Source organism: Panulirus ornatus, chromosome 62 (assembly GCF_036320965.1).
Source record: "Panulirus ornatus isolate Po-2019 chromosome 62, ASM3632096v1, whole genome shotgun sequence".
Taxonomy (NCBI): Eukaryota; Metazoa; Arthropoda; class Malacostraca; order Decapoda; family Palinuridae; genus Panulirus; species Panulirus ornatus.
The window spans coordinates 14,169,851-14,181,674 of record NC_092285.1 but is presented as its reverse complement, the minus strand read 5'-3'; the positions used below and the strand labels follow the sequence as shown (position 1 = coordinate 14,181,674).

Here is an 11,824-nt window from a genome sequence, read left to right as displayed (position 1 = left end):
GACCTGTTCATAAATCAATTGAACAGCTAACAGTAGATAAGTAGCAAACATCGCTATATAATCAATTTACAAAAGTATGTAGATTTAGGTAATTAGAGGGCAAAAAGGAGAATCATCCTTCCTCAGACATGCATTCACTCTCCAACATTAACTCTGTCACTCTTATACCAAGACTTAAATATCATTATAAAACCCTACTTGACACTACCACCAACAATACACAAGCCTACTCGAGACTAACACCATTAGCATTTAACTTATACTATGACCCCATTACTTTTATCGTATACTATTGTTAGATGAAACGTTGTGAAGTGTGTATTTTTGGGATCATCTATTTTAGCATTGTAGCTAGTCATTGTAAGAGTTACCCCACGAGAGTAAAATTCGTTCTCTCTCGTTTAGTCATCGAAGAAAATGGAGTCTATCCTGACTCCTTGCCAGTATGTGAATGCTGTTAATGAGCATGTATTTGTAATGAAAAACTCTGTAGATCGTATCATTTTGTTCTTATGAGATCAGTTTGAGTAAATTTGAAAATGCTCTGAATAACACGCCAAGCGATTTGATGGACATTGATAATAATGGGATAATTCTACGTATTTCTTGTTTCACAAAGATTCAACTTTGACTTAAAAACTCGTAAGTCCGCAGCATTAGTGTAGTGTCTCAATATAAAGCAGGATGTCATATGTACAAGGTTCCCGTGAGGCCTGATATGTTCACAGAGTGGCTGGCATATTCTCATGTGAACATTATGATTATAGAACCTTGTATCACATGGATACAAATTTTTCATTATAATGTACAAAGCTCCTGCCTTACAAACAATAAGATAACCCTCTTCCAGTTTATATTAATGAACGGATGTTCTTAAGTCCTCACAGATGTTTAAAGATCATAATTTTCAGTGCAATCAAAAGCTAGATGCATTTGCATGTCAGTTTGTTATCCCAAATTATCCAGAACTACTAGACAAAATGGCTTGTCCCTATATATAGACATCACACTAACCAACGTTTGAAGGGTTAACAGTCCCAAGATTCACCTAATTTTTTAAAGATAAGAACTAAAGATGTGTCATGTCATACACATAAAGCAAGCTATCTTGGCAAGATAGATATATACCAAAAATGATTAACAGAATGGAAAACCTTATACTGAAATCCATCGCTGCTAGTGAAGAAAAGTCACTAATATTGTGTTTTATAGATATTTGCGTAATACAAAGATAAAGTTTTAATAAAATCGAAATAGTTGTTGGTTAATGCTTGTGTCAGTCAGCTTGGTTAAGTGGAATATATTGTTCACACTGCATACTTGTTAAAAGATTACTTTAATTATCTAAAGAAGTGTTAAGTAAGATTTTTGTACAATACAATAAGAGATTTCCTTATTTCATTTCTTCCATACTTGCCAAAAATTGATAAAAAAAAAAAGTGGGAATTATAATGATTTAGTTTTATCAAAATATGTGATATTTTACGGCTGTCTCTCTGACTAGGTTTTTGGTGGCTGGAGACGTACGAACGTTCGTGTAGGCTCGACTTGTGTCTGTCCTGAGTGGAGGGTCTGAAGCTTCGAACTTGTCAGTGAAGCTTCTATCATGTTACTGTGTTTTTATGTTATCTTTATACTACAAACTGTTTATTGTATTTTGTAATTATGTATCTTTCTTGTAAAAGTGAAAGTTTAGTTCCGTGTTTATAGTGAAGTTTGAAGTTATATTTGATTACTTCTGAACGGACGAAGGTTCACCCAGCTGGTGTCGAACAGGTAGGAGATAACATTGTTGTGGTGGAGTGTGTGTGTACCCCACACGGTGAGAGGGAGGCCTACTGTTATTAAGGTAAGTTGTTCCTGTTTGTGATTATGTTATCATGATGTGTGTGTACATATTTAGTGTTTGTTATAGACTCTACCACTTCGACTTTTCTCCCATTGTACATTGTGTATATGATGTATAGAGTATTTCATGTGTGTGTGTTCAGTTACTTGCATCGTTGGTAATCTGGGTCAATATATTGTTTACGTATTTGTTAGTGTTTATGCATTTCCTGGTTGATCTGCTATAGCAAGGCAATCTTTCGTATGAAACTGGACAATTGTAAACAGTAACTAGTTCATATATTTAAGGCCTTTGTTAAATGTTTCTTGTTGTGATCCACCCCAAGGGTCGTAACACGTACACTCGTATCCTAACCGTTTGTGTATCTGCATTTTTACTTTATATATATATATATATATATATATATTGATAATATTCGCCATTTCCCGCGTTAGCCTTTGAGGGAAATCCTCACCTGGCACATGTGGATGTGCAAATCGTGTGTTTAGACCATCTCGTTGGAGGCATTGATTTTGTAATCCATATTCAATTGATGTTCCTCAGATTATAATAAATGTACGATTATAATAAATCTAAGTTTGTGATAAGTGTAAGATGGATGAATATCACTAAAGTGGTAGTAATGATCGCTGGTTCCTCGTTCCAGGAAAGTTTAATTCCTGGCTGATGTTGGTGTATCGTTTGATGATCCTCCGGGCAACACTTAGTTGTAAACAAGTCTGTAAACATTGTCGTAAAGATGTTTTCTTAACACTGTCGTCGCGTAAATTGTGTCTTAAAGTTGGACAAACGTCCGGCATGTAATTACAGTTCAACCCTGACTCAGATGTGGAATGTCGTGTGTTTCCTCTGGAGACAAACATAAGTTATTAATCATTATGAAAACAGCTTCTTCTGGTCACCACTTGGTAAACAATAAATACATAACTTGAAAAAATAGGCAAGTTTTTAAACAAAAGATTAGCATACTTGAAGACGTATATCTTCACCATAGGAAGCTGTACCTAGCCATGAGGACGTATATCTTCACCATAGGAAGTTGTACCTAGCCTTGAAGACGTATATCTTCACTATAGGAAGTTGTACCTAGCCATGAGGACGTATATCTTCACCATAGGAAGTTGTACCTAGCCTTGAAGACGTATATCTTCACCATAGGAAGTTGTACCTAGCCATGAGGACGTATATCTTCACCATAGGAAGTTGTACCTAGCCTTGAAGACGTATATCTTCACCATAGGAAGTTGTACCTAGCCATGAGGACGTATATCCCCAGCCTAGTGGGTCTGGGTGTTGCGGTGTCCCAAAATAATGCGAGAAACCCTCAACTGGATACCGTCCAAATCCCGTCGCCATGTAGCAAGTTAGAAAGGAATGCTACACACACACACACACACACACACACACACACACGTATACCCGGTCAACAGATAGCTTGTAATCAAGAAGCAGATTTTCCAGACACAATTAATATCTGCATTTTTTGAACTATTTTTTTTTTTTTCTGGTTAAATCCTCACAGTGGACGATGATAGATGAAGGTAAGTGATGCGTTGTAGACACATGAGTGAGCGTATGTGGTTGTCGAGTTATATTCCACATCAAAAGATTGTGTTATAGTTTTGTTGATGGTTAGTGATGTACCGTAACGATGGCGACCAGTAATGACCCTGTTAGGTGATTAGCCTCATTACACCGACGTTGTAGATATTTCCATTGTGGTATAATGTTTGTACATAACCATTCCTCCACACTCGTAAACAAACTTTAACTATATGACATTTATCTTCATAACTTAACCCTTACGATTTTGTTGTGGGGGGTTGGGGGGTTTGGGGGTTACTTAATCTAACTCGTGTTTTGCGAAAGAAAAAAATCATTGTTATTGGTTAGGTTGTGAGAGAGTGAAGGTAACAAATCACTTGACATTTATAATGACACACGAATGTCAAAACAACGTGGAAAGATGCCATTTGGGCGTCAACTTAACAATGGCCAGGAACTTCGTATGAAAATATCCAAAACCATTATTACCATTAACGTGGCTCTGACCTGCTGGATGGTACCATGTGATGCCCATGCACAGTAGACTTTGCTGCTGCTGACCCATCTTTGATCATTAGACCAGACCATGTAATAACATACCAGATGATCATGACTTGTTGTTCTCTTGAAGATTTATGTCTGATAACCAAGAGTCGTACCTGTACCAGCGCTAGACCTGTGGCCACTGAATGCGTCATGATCGTGGAGGGGAGGACGCCATGAATGCGTCATGATCGTGGAGGGGAGGACGCCATGAATGCGTCATGATCGTGGAGGGAGGACGCCATGAATGCGTCATGATCGTGGAGGGGAGGACGCCATGAATGCGTCATGATCGTGGAGGGAGGACGCCATGAATGCGTCATGATCGTGGAGGGGAGGACGCCATGAATGCGTCATGATCGTGGAGGGAGGACGCCATGAATGCGTCATGATCGTGGAGGGGAGGACGCCATGAATGCGTCATGATCGTGGAGGGAGGACGCCATGAATGCGTCATGATCGTGGAGGGGAGGACATCATGAATGCGTCATGATCGTGGAGGGGAGGACATCATGAATGCGTCATGATCGTGGAGAGGAGGACGCCATGAATGCGTCATGATCGTGGAGGGGAGGACGCCATGAATGCGTCATGATCGTGGAGGGGAGGACGCCATGAATGCGTCATGATCGTGGAGGGAGGACGCCATGAATGCGTCATGATCGTGGAGGGGAGGACGCCATGAATGCGTCATGATCGTGGAGGGGAGGACGCCATGAATGCGTCATGATCGTGGAGGGGAGGACGCCATGAATGCGTCATGATCGTGGAGAGGAGGACGCCATGAATGCGTCATGATCGTGGAGGGAGGACGCCATGAATGCGTCATGATCGTGGAGGGGAGGACGCCATGAATGCGTCATGATCGTGGAGGGAGGACGCCATGAATGCGTCATGATCGTGGAGGGAGGACATAACTCAGTGTTCACCTGGACAGAAACGTCCGATCTATGTGACAGTGTCATGTTATCACGTGTCTTACCTAACATATCGAGGTCGGTCTTAACCCTGACGATGATCCAACACACAAGGAAGAGTTTAACATAGCAGTTATTGGGTTTATCTGTAAGTGATAACTGACGTTGATATTGTACTTCCGTTATCACGTAGGAAGGGTTGACCTGCCTGCTGGGGAGGCACTGCACTGCATACATGTGAATGTATGTTTCTCATGAAGTGTCCTTGATATTGATAACGTTTGCTTCGTTCACTTACATCTTATTTGCTATTAATATAGGAAGGTGGGTCGGTCGGTCGGTCTGATGATAATAATGTCTGCCAAAACATCAGTGTTGATTACCATTGCAACACAATCGTTAAGGTTCGTGGTCAAGTGTTCTTCGTGGGTGTAGTAAGTCCAGTGGCAGAGTAACATTGTCCTACGACACCCGCATCAGAGGGTGTGTGTACCAGCTACTGATGGTACACAAATGCTGAGACAACAGAAAACAAAACCAATATTTAAGGAAGCGGATGATGTGCGTCCATTGTGTTCTACCCAGATGATGAACACACGTCTCAACATGATACGTTGTTGTCAACACGCAGTGATCAGAACGCGAGGTAAAATGCGTCTGATTCATAATGATATGAATAATTAACGTATTACTGGCAGCCAGCGAGGGATGTGCGGGCATGAGGTTGCCAGGTAACGAGGCAGTTGGTACAACTGCTGAACCTTGTCTGTAAATTCCTTTAAAGTGTCGCTTGTCTGCCGGGATCTCGTGGAGGTCAAGAACTCACGGTCTGGCGCGAAAACCTGGGTGCACACCCAGTGCTGACCTGTGAGTAATGAAGTCTTCCATGTCCACACATCTCCTGCACAAACCAAAGATCATTAATTATTTCTCAGACTAGAGTATGGTCGACGCTGGCTCGTGTATTGAGTTTTGAGGAAGCCAATGAGAGAAGTTGGTGTTATAACACAGTAAGAACGTAATAATCTTAGTATCGACCGTACAGTGTCTTGTTATGCCCGTTAACCTGTTTATAGTCGTTCTTAAAGAATTATTATTATCAATGATTAAATATTGAAGATATTAGTTTTGTCGTGTGTCTGAAACCATTATGTTTACGAGGCCAAACATCCTGTTATACAGCACTAAAGTATCTCGTCTAACATCATGGAAAATACTTCCATGTAAAAAATCTTTGTTTACGCTACATGTAAAACATTAAATCAAATTTTCTGGTTATATTTGCCGTGTCTGTTGCTCCTGCTGTGTCCAGACACACATCTTCCTTGTGTCAGTTGTCTGACGAGAGTTGACACCTGCATGTAGAGTCGTGTATATATGATCATAACAAGGTATATAAATCAAGAGTCGTGGTGTATATATGATATCGTACACCCATGTTGATTTTATTCAACAACTGCTGTATATTGTTACAAGATCGATCTCCTAGGTTGTGGGTTAATATATAGCGTAGGAGTCATGACCATCAGGAGTTACCAGTTGCCAGCCCTAACAAGTCCCCCGTCCCTGGACCGTACACAACTTCCTCCTTCGTCACTTGTCTTCCTCGTACGACACGTATTTTACCTTTTGGAATCTTCCTGTAGCGGTAGCCTGGCGGGTACCCAGTGTACAGTGTTGACGCTGGCACAGCATCAAGATATCGTTGTGTTCTTCACCGTAGTTCGAGTTACTGCCACTTGGCACACACTTCAACAACCTTGGCAGTTCCCGTTCTCTTTCTTGCCAAAGGACGTCCTGCCACCAACACCATTTAACCGAGGACACTTGATTTTCAGATTTTGTTGGGGAGACTGACGAAAACTTTGGTAGAATCTGGTTTAAGGAAGTTTTTTTTTTTATTTTTCCATGGAAGCGATGCAGAATTTGAGATTGTAGACGACGAGTTTACTGAGTGGAGGTTAGGTAAGCACTTATGGGGTTTTGAACGAGTAGCAGAGAGTCTGGAACTGGCTGAAGCATATTGGATGATCCGTGGACACATGTGAGGGAACAATGGACAGTTTTTGACCTGGATGTGTCGGTTGATGTGTGACTAAGAAGACCCAAGTTACTATGCGAGGGAGACGTGACAAAAACACTTGAGGATTTCTAAATGGGAAATGTGAGGCAATAAGAGGCAGTGAATGTAAAGTGGCTTAAAGTTAGTCTAGTTATATGAAAGAAACGACAGAGATAAGACAGATAGAAGATAAAACCGTTCATGAAATCCACTGGAATTGCGGACGTGCCTCACTAAGACCACGTAAGCTGGTTGATGGAGGCGAACATATCCACCAGCTGACGTGCTGTGCTGTATAGTGTTTCTCTTGACTTTGCATGATGATGTACAGTGAATATTCAATAAAGTGATACAACGGCGCACCAGCACTGGAGGAACGAACATTATCACAGCACTATTAACAATGTCTTGGGGTTCGAAGGCAAGAGTGGGATGGGATGCATATGAAATTTTGTGCAAAATTAGGAAAAGAATTATACAAATTACACAATTATTGACGAATGAAAAACACAAGAAGTTGGAAGAGAGATTATAGTTTGGTGAAGGGATGAGATCATTCAACCTGCAACCAGATGTCTGAAGATGAGTTCATATATTGTTGGTAGTGTGTGTTGGCTCGCTTGTATCACGACTCTGCAATGTTATGAAGCCAAAATCCCAAGATATCCTTAAGGCATCAGAAAACATGGCTGTTTGACCTTCAGATATATCGACTGCCATACTTGGTGAGATGGTCAAGGTCAAGTTGGTACTTACCAACAAGTTGTTCAAGATGATGCAGAGACCAAACGCGTCCTCACCGCATGAATGGCTCTTGTTAACGAAATGGCTGGTTATTTGACCTTTATGTCTATCGACTGTTAGGGTGATGTTAGGGCATCATCGCGTAGTTATAACCACCTATCGAAGAATTATGAACAGCTTTAATTGTTCAGGGTAGTTATAAGACCACTTACACTCTCCCTGTGGATATGACCCATGTGTTTGTGAGTATAACTCGGCACATCTTTCCAGCAGATAATGACTACTTCCATGTACCTGAGGTCAGCATACAGGAGGCATAAGTCGAGCAGACGTTAGATATGCAAGAGGTTTCCTGAAGGTCAAATGATCGAACAAAAACTTAAGGGAAAGTATGATGCTGTAGGCAACATAGGACCGACCGACCGTCCGTGTATTTTTAAACCTTTGGTCGCCATAATTATGTCTCGAGGGTTGGAAACGAAAATGGAAGTAAGATTAAACTGATTTTTTAGGTATTTTAGTTCCACTGAAGCTATGACGCTTTCAGTTCCACTGAAGCTATGACACTTTTAGTTCCCCTGAAGCTACGACACTTTCATGAACATTTAAATTAAGTAATCTATACATAGATTGGTTGAGCAGGATAGGGAAGTGTGAGGAAAATGAACAGATTCCAATCGTTAAATGCAGGAATTCTCGTTTTGTAACAGACTTGAAAATGAAGGTAATATTGAGGAGTTTAGTGGTATGTGGTGGGCGGAAGTGGTTCAGGGACCGTGTGTAGCAGCAGGAGAGAGGAGAGGTTGGCAAGTGTGGGGGCCACACCATGACAATGTTGTGGGCGGCTCCAAGATTATTATAGTAAGCCTCATCTACAGCTAGGCGGCCGACGTGTCGGTGGAATGAATCTGTGAGTTTATGATAATATGAGGAAGAACTGAGTGTGATGCTGTGTGTGATGCTCAGGATCATCATGACAATACTACATTAAACTAGGCTACTAATAACACATTCCTATAACAAAGAAAACGTGAAGCTTAAAGTTAAGTCAAAAAGTTTAGCATAAAACCTCTTGTATTTCACGTACAAAAACCCAACCCACTGCATGCGCATGTGTAGCATATTTTACGTATGCAAAGAAGCGTAAACAAACGTTGCTGTTCATCCTTGTACTGCCAGTTAAGAGTTTACATGTGTGATCCACAACACCGGATGATGTTGAACATTATTGAACGGAAGGTGTTATGAAAACTGGACGCTCACGGACCCTTACTGACCCTGGCACTTGATACAAGTCAAGCCCAAATCACCTGGGCGTTAGCGTGGCCGTGTGTGGTAGCTGCCGTCGGCACAAACGTGAACCCAGACCCTCGCACGTCTGACCTGCAGCCAGGGTAACACATCCTCACCTCCTGCATGTTAGGTGTATGTCTGCTCGCTCGAGGTCTGGCTGTGTTGCACGTCTTGCATGGCGGGTAATGATGTCAGGTTTTAGCTCCCATATTATCCTGGTGTTGGCCAATGATCCTTCCCTCAGCATCATGTTCCCTGGGTGTCATATTACCTCGGTGCTCTTCACGTGGCTCTTCCGTTCCTACATGACCAGACGACCACCTTAAGTGGCCATTACAAGAAAAAAAAGAAAATGAATGTCTGAGTTAATTGTGCACCTCATGCCGTATTTCTTGTTCGTTCCGTCGTGTGTGTGTGTGTGTGTGTGTGTGTGTGTGTGTGTGTGTGTGTGTGTGTGGGGATCGTGTTACACCCGTCGTCCGTGTGAGGACCTTCAGCTCCTCCACATTAAACTGACTTACCACCTTGGAATCTCCGGTTCCTCGTGATTCATGCACACATGTCAAAATCTACTTCTTAAAATGAACATGTGTTTACTACTGTCTGAGTACAGATGGGTACAATGGTGTGAGGACTGTGCTACAGTTGGGTACAGAGGTGTGAGGACTGTGCTACAGTTGGGTACAGAGGTGTGAGGACTGTGCTACAGTTGGGTACAGAGGTGTGAGGACTGTGCTACAGTCATTAGTCATATTCTGCTAGCTTGTGTCCTCCACAGTAAATTTGACCGTCAAGTACTTAAAGCTTCCGGACGACTTTACTTCTGGAAGGCTTGAGCTGGTGAACATGTGGGTTCTGGACGGCTTGAGCTGGTGAACATGTGGGTTCTGGAAGGCTTGAGCTGGTGAACATGTGGGTTCTGGACGGCTTGAGCTGGTGAACATGTGGGTTCTGGACGGCTTGAGCTGATGAACATGTGGGTTCTGGACGGCTTGAGCTGGTGAACATGTGGGTTCTGGAAGGCTTGAGCTGGTGAACATGTGGGTTCTGGACGGCTTGAGCTGGTGAACATGTGGGTTCTGGACGGCTTGAGCTGATGAACATGTGGGTTCTGGACGGCTTGAGCTGGTGAACATGTGGGTTCTGGACGGCTTGAGCTGGTGAACATGTGGGTTCTGGAGGGCTTGAGCTGGTGAACATGGGGGTTCTGGAGGGCTTGAGCTGGTGAACATGTGGGTTCTGGACGGCTTGAGCTGATGAACATGTGGGTTCTGGACGGCTTGAGCTGGTGAACGTGTAGGTTCTGGACGGCTTGAGCTGATGAACATGTGGGCTCTGGACGGCTTGAGCTGGTGAACATGTAGGTTGTGGAAGGCTTGAGCTGGTGAACATGTGGGTTCTGGAAGGCTTGAGCTGGTGAACATGTAGGTTGTGGAAGGCTTGAGCTGGTGAACATGTGGGTTCTGGAAGGCTTGAGCTGGTGAACATGTGGGTTCTGGAAGGCTTAACTGGTTGCTGTGCAGCATGGTGGCTTCAGGTTTTCTTTTGTGTTTTCATTTCATTAATTTCGACGTTTTATTGTGTGTAGCATCTGCTCTCATTATTAAGATCTGTTCCCAACAGCTGCATCATCTGGGTCAACAACAGGTGTTGTCTCTCGTCATCATTTCATATACATTTATTCATTGAAGGTTCGTACTAGAGTTGTGGAATCGTACTTCCTTGTCTCTGTATTCACAGTGAAAGTATGAGGCTTCATGAGTTGATGTTTAATAGTATATTTTTCAGAACATAGCATTTCCTATAGTGTTTTCATTCCTTTGATTGTTTTATCCAAATATAAGTTTTTTTATGTATGTTTTCTCATTCCACTCACAAAATTTCCTAAAAATAATTTTCCCCACAAGAACACATCTTCTGCTCCTCTTCCTGGTTGAACCCGATGTTGCCATTTTCCTCGATGTTGCTCGTTTTACTTTGTCAATTTTCGTTCCAGTATTGTATGACACATCTTGCTGGTGTCTGCACTGGGCGATGTGTCTTCGTAGTTCTGGTCGTCTGTCATACTCCTTTTACTGTACTGAGGACAGACTATTGTATTCTCTCTTCCCAGTCCTGTTGAGTCTTGTGAAGTACAACACACAAGTGTTGTCCTGACGTAACGTCATGTTTTCCTCAAGTTTGGATGTCTGTATGAATAAGTCACAACTGCTGGGCACCGTGGCAGCTCCTCCTCTGGTTTGCCAAGTCTGAGGCATTTCAGACATGATGTCCACTGTTGTGTCCGCCCGCCCGCTGCTGCTATTCTTGCCTGGTGGGAAACTTACCCGCACGACTCTCACCTTACGCGGTAATGGTAGTTTTGCAGAGCTACTTTCAGATGGTCTCTGGTGTGAGCGCGGGAAGGTTGGCAGGTGCTCCTGTCCTGCTGTGAAATTTGTTGTAAGTAAACAAACGGGAGAAGAGGACACTTGAAGGAGTTACGAGTCTTCGGTGTTTCGTTTTACGAAAAGACGTCTTGCTTGAACCATGTTCCTGCTTGGACAATATCCATACGTATCTTCCAGTCTCAGTGTCATGTACCATGACGGAAGCGTTGCGTGTGCTTCATGCAAGTGACGTAGTGCAGGAGTGATTCAGTGTCTGTGTCTTTTCTAAGTGTAAAGTGGGTATAGAAACTACGCTTAAGTTCTATTCACATCCCAGATCTAAGTTGTATATGGATTACATATGTAGAAGACCTGTGTGCGGTTCAGTATTATTCATCGTGTGTCTGTACGTATGTATGAGTGTACAAGTTCGTAATTGTATGTAATCATTAGTGTGTGCAGTACCTTACAGGAAAACATTCGAGGTTGTACTATTCCAGGA

General features: G+C 42.5%; 2 protein-coding genes across 5 annotated transcripts in view; one reads left to right on the top strand and one right to left on the bottom strand.

Annotated features, from left to right (window-relative positions):
- LOC139745747 (DNA polymerase lambda-like) overlaps positions 1–11,824 on the bottom strand; it is a 305,248-nt gene that overhangs the window by 251,330 nt on the left and 42,094 nt on the right. The gene's annotated exons all lie outside the window — the stretch shown is intronic.
- LOC139745703 (uncharacterized) overlaps positions 1–11,824 on the top strand; it is a 96,579-nt gene that overhangs the window by 66,491 nt on the left and 18,264 nt on the right.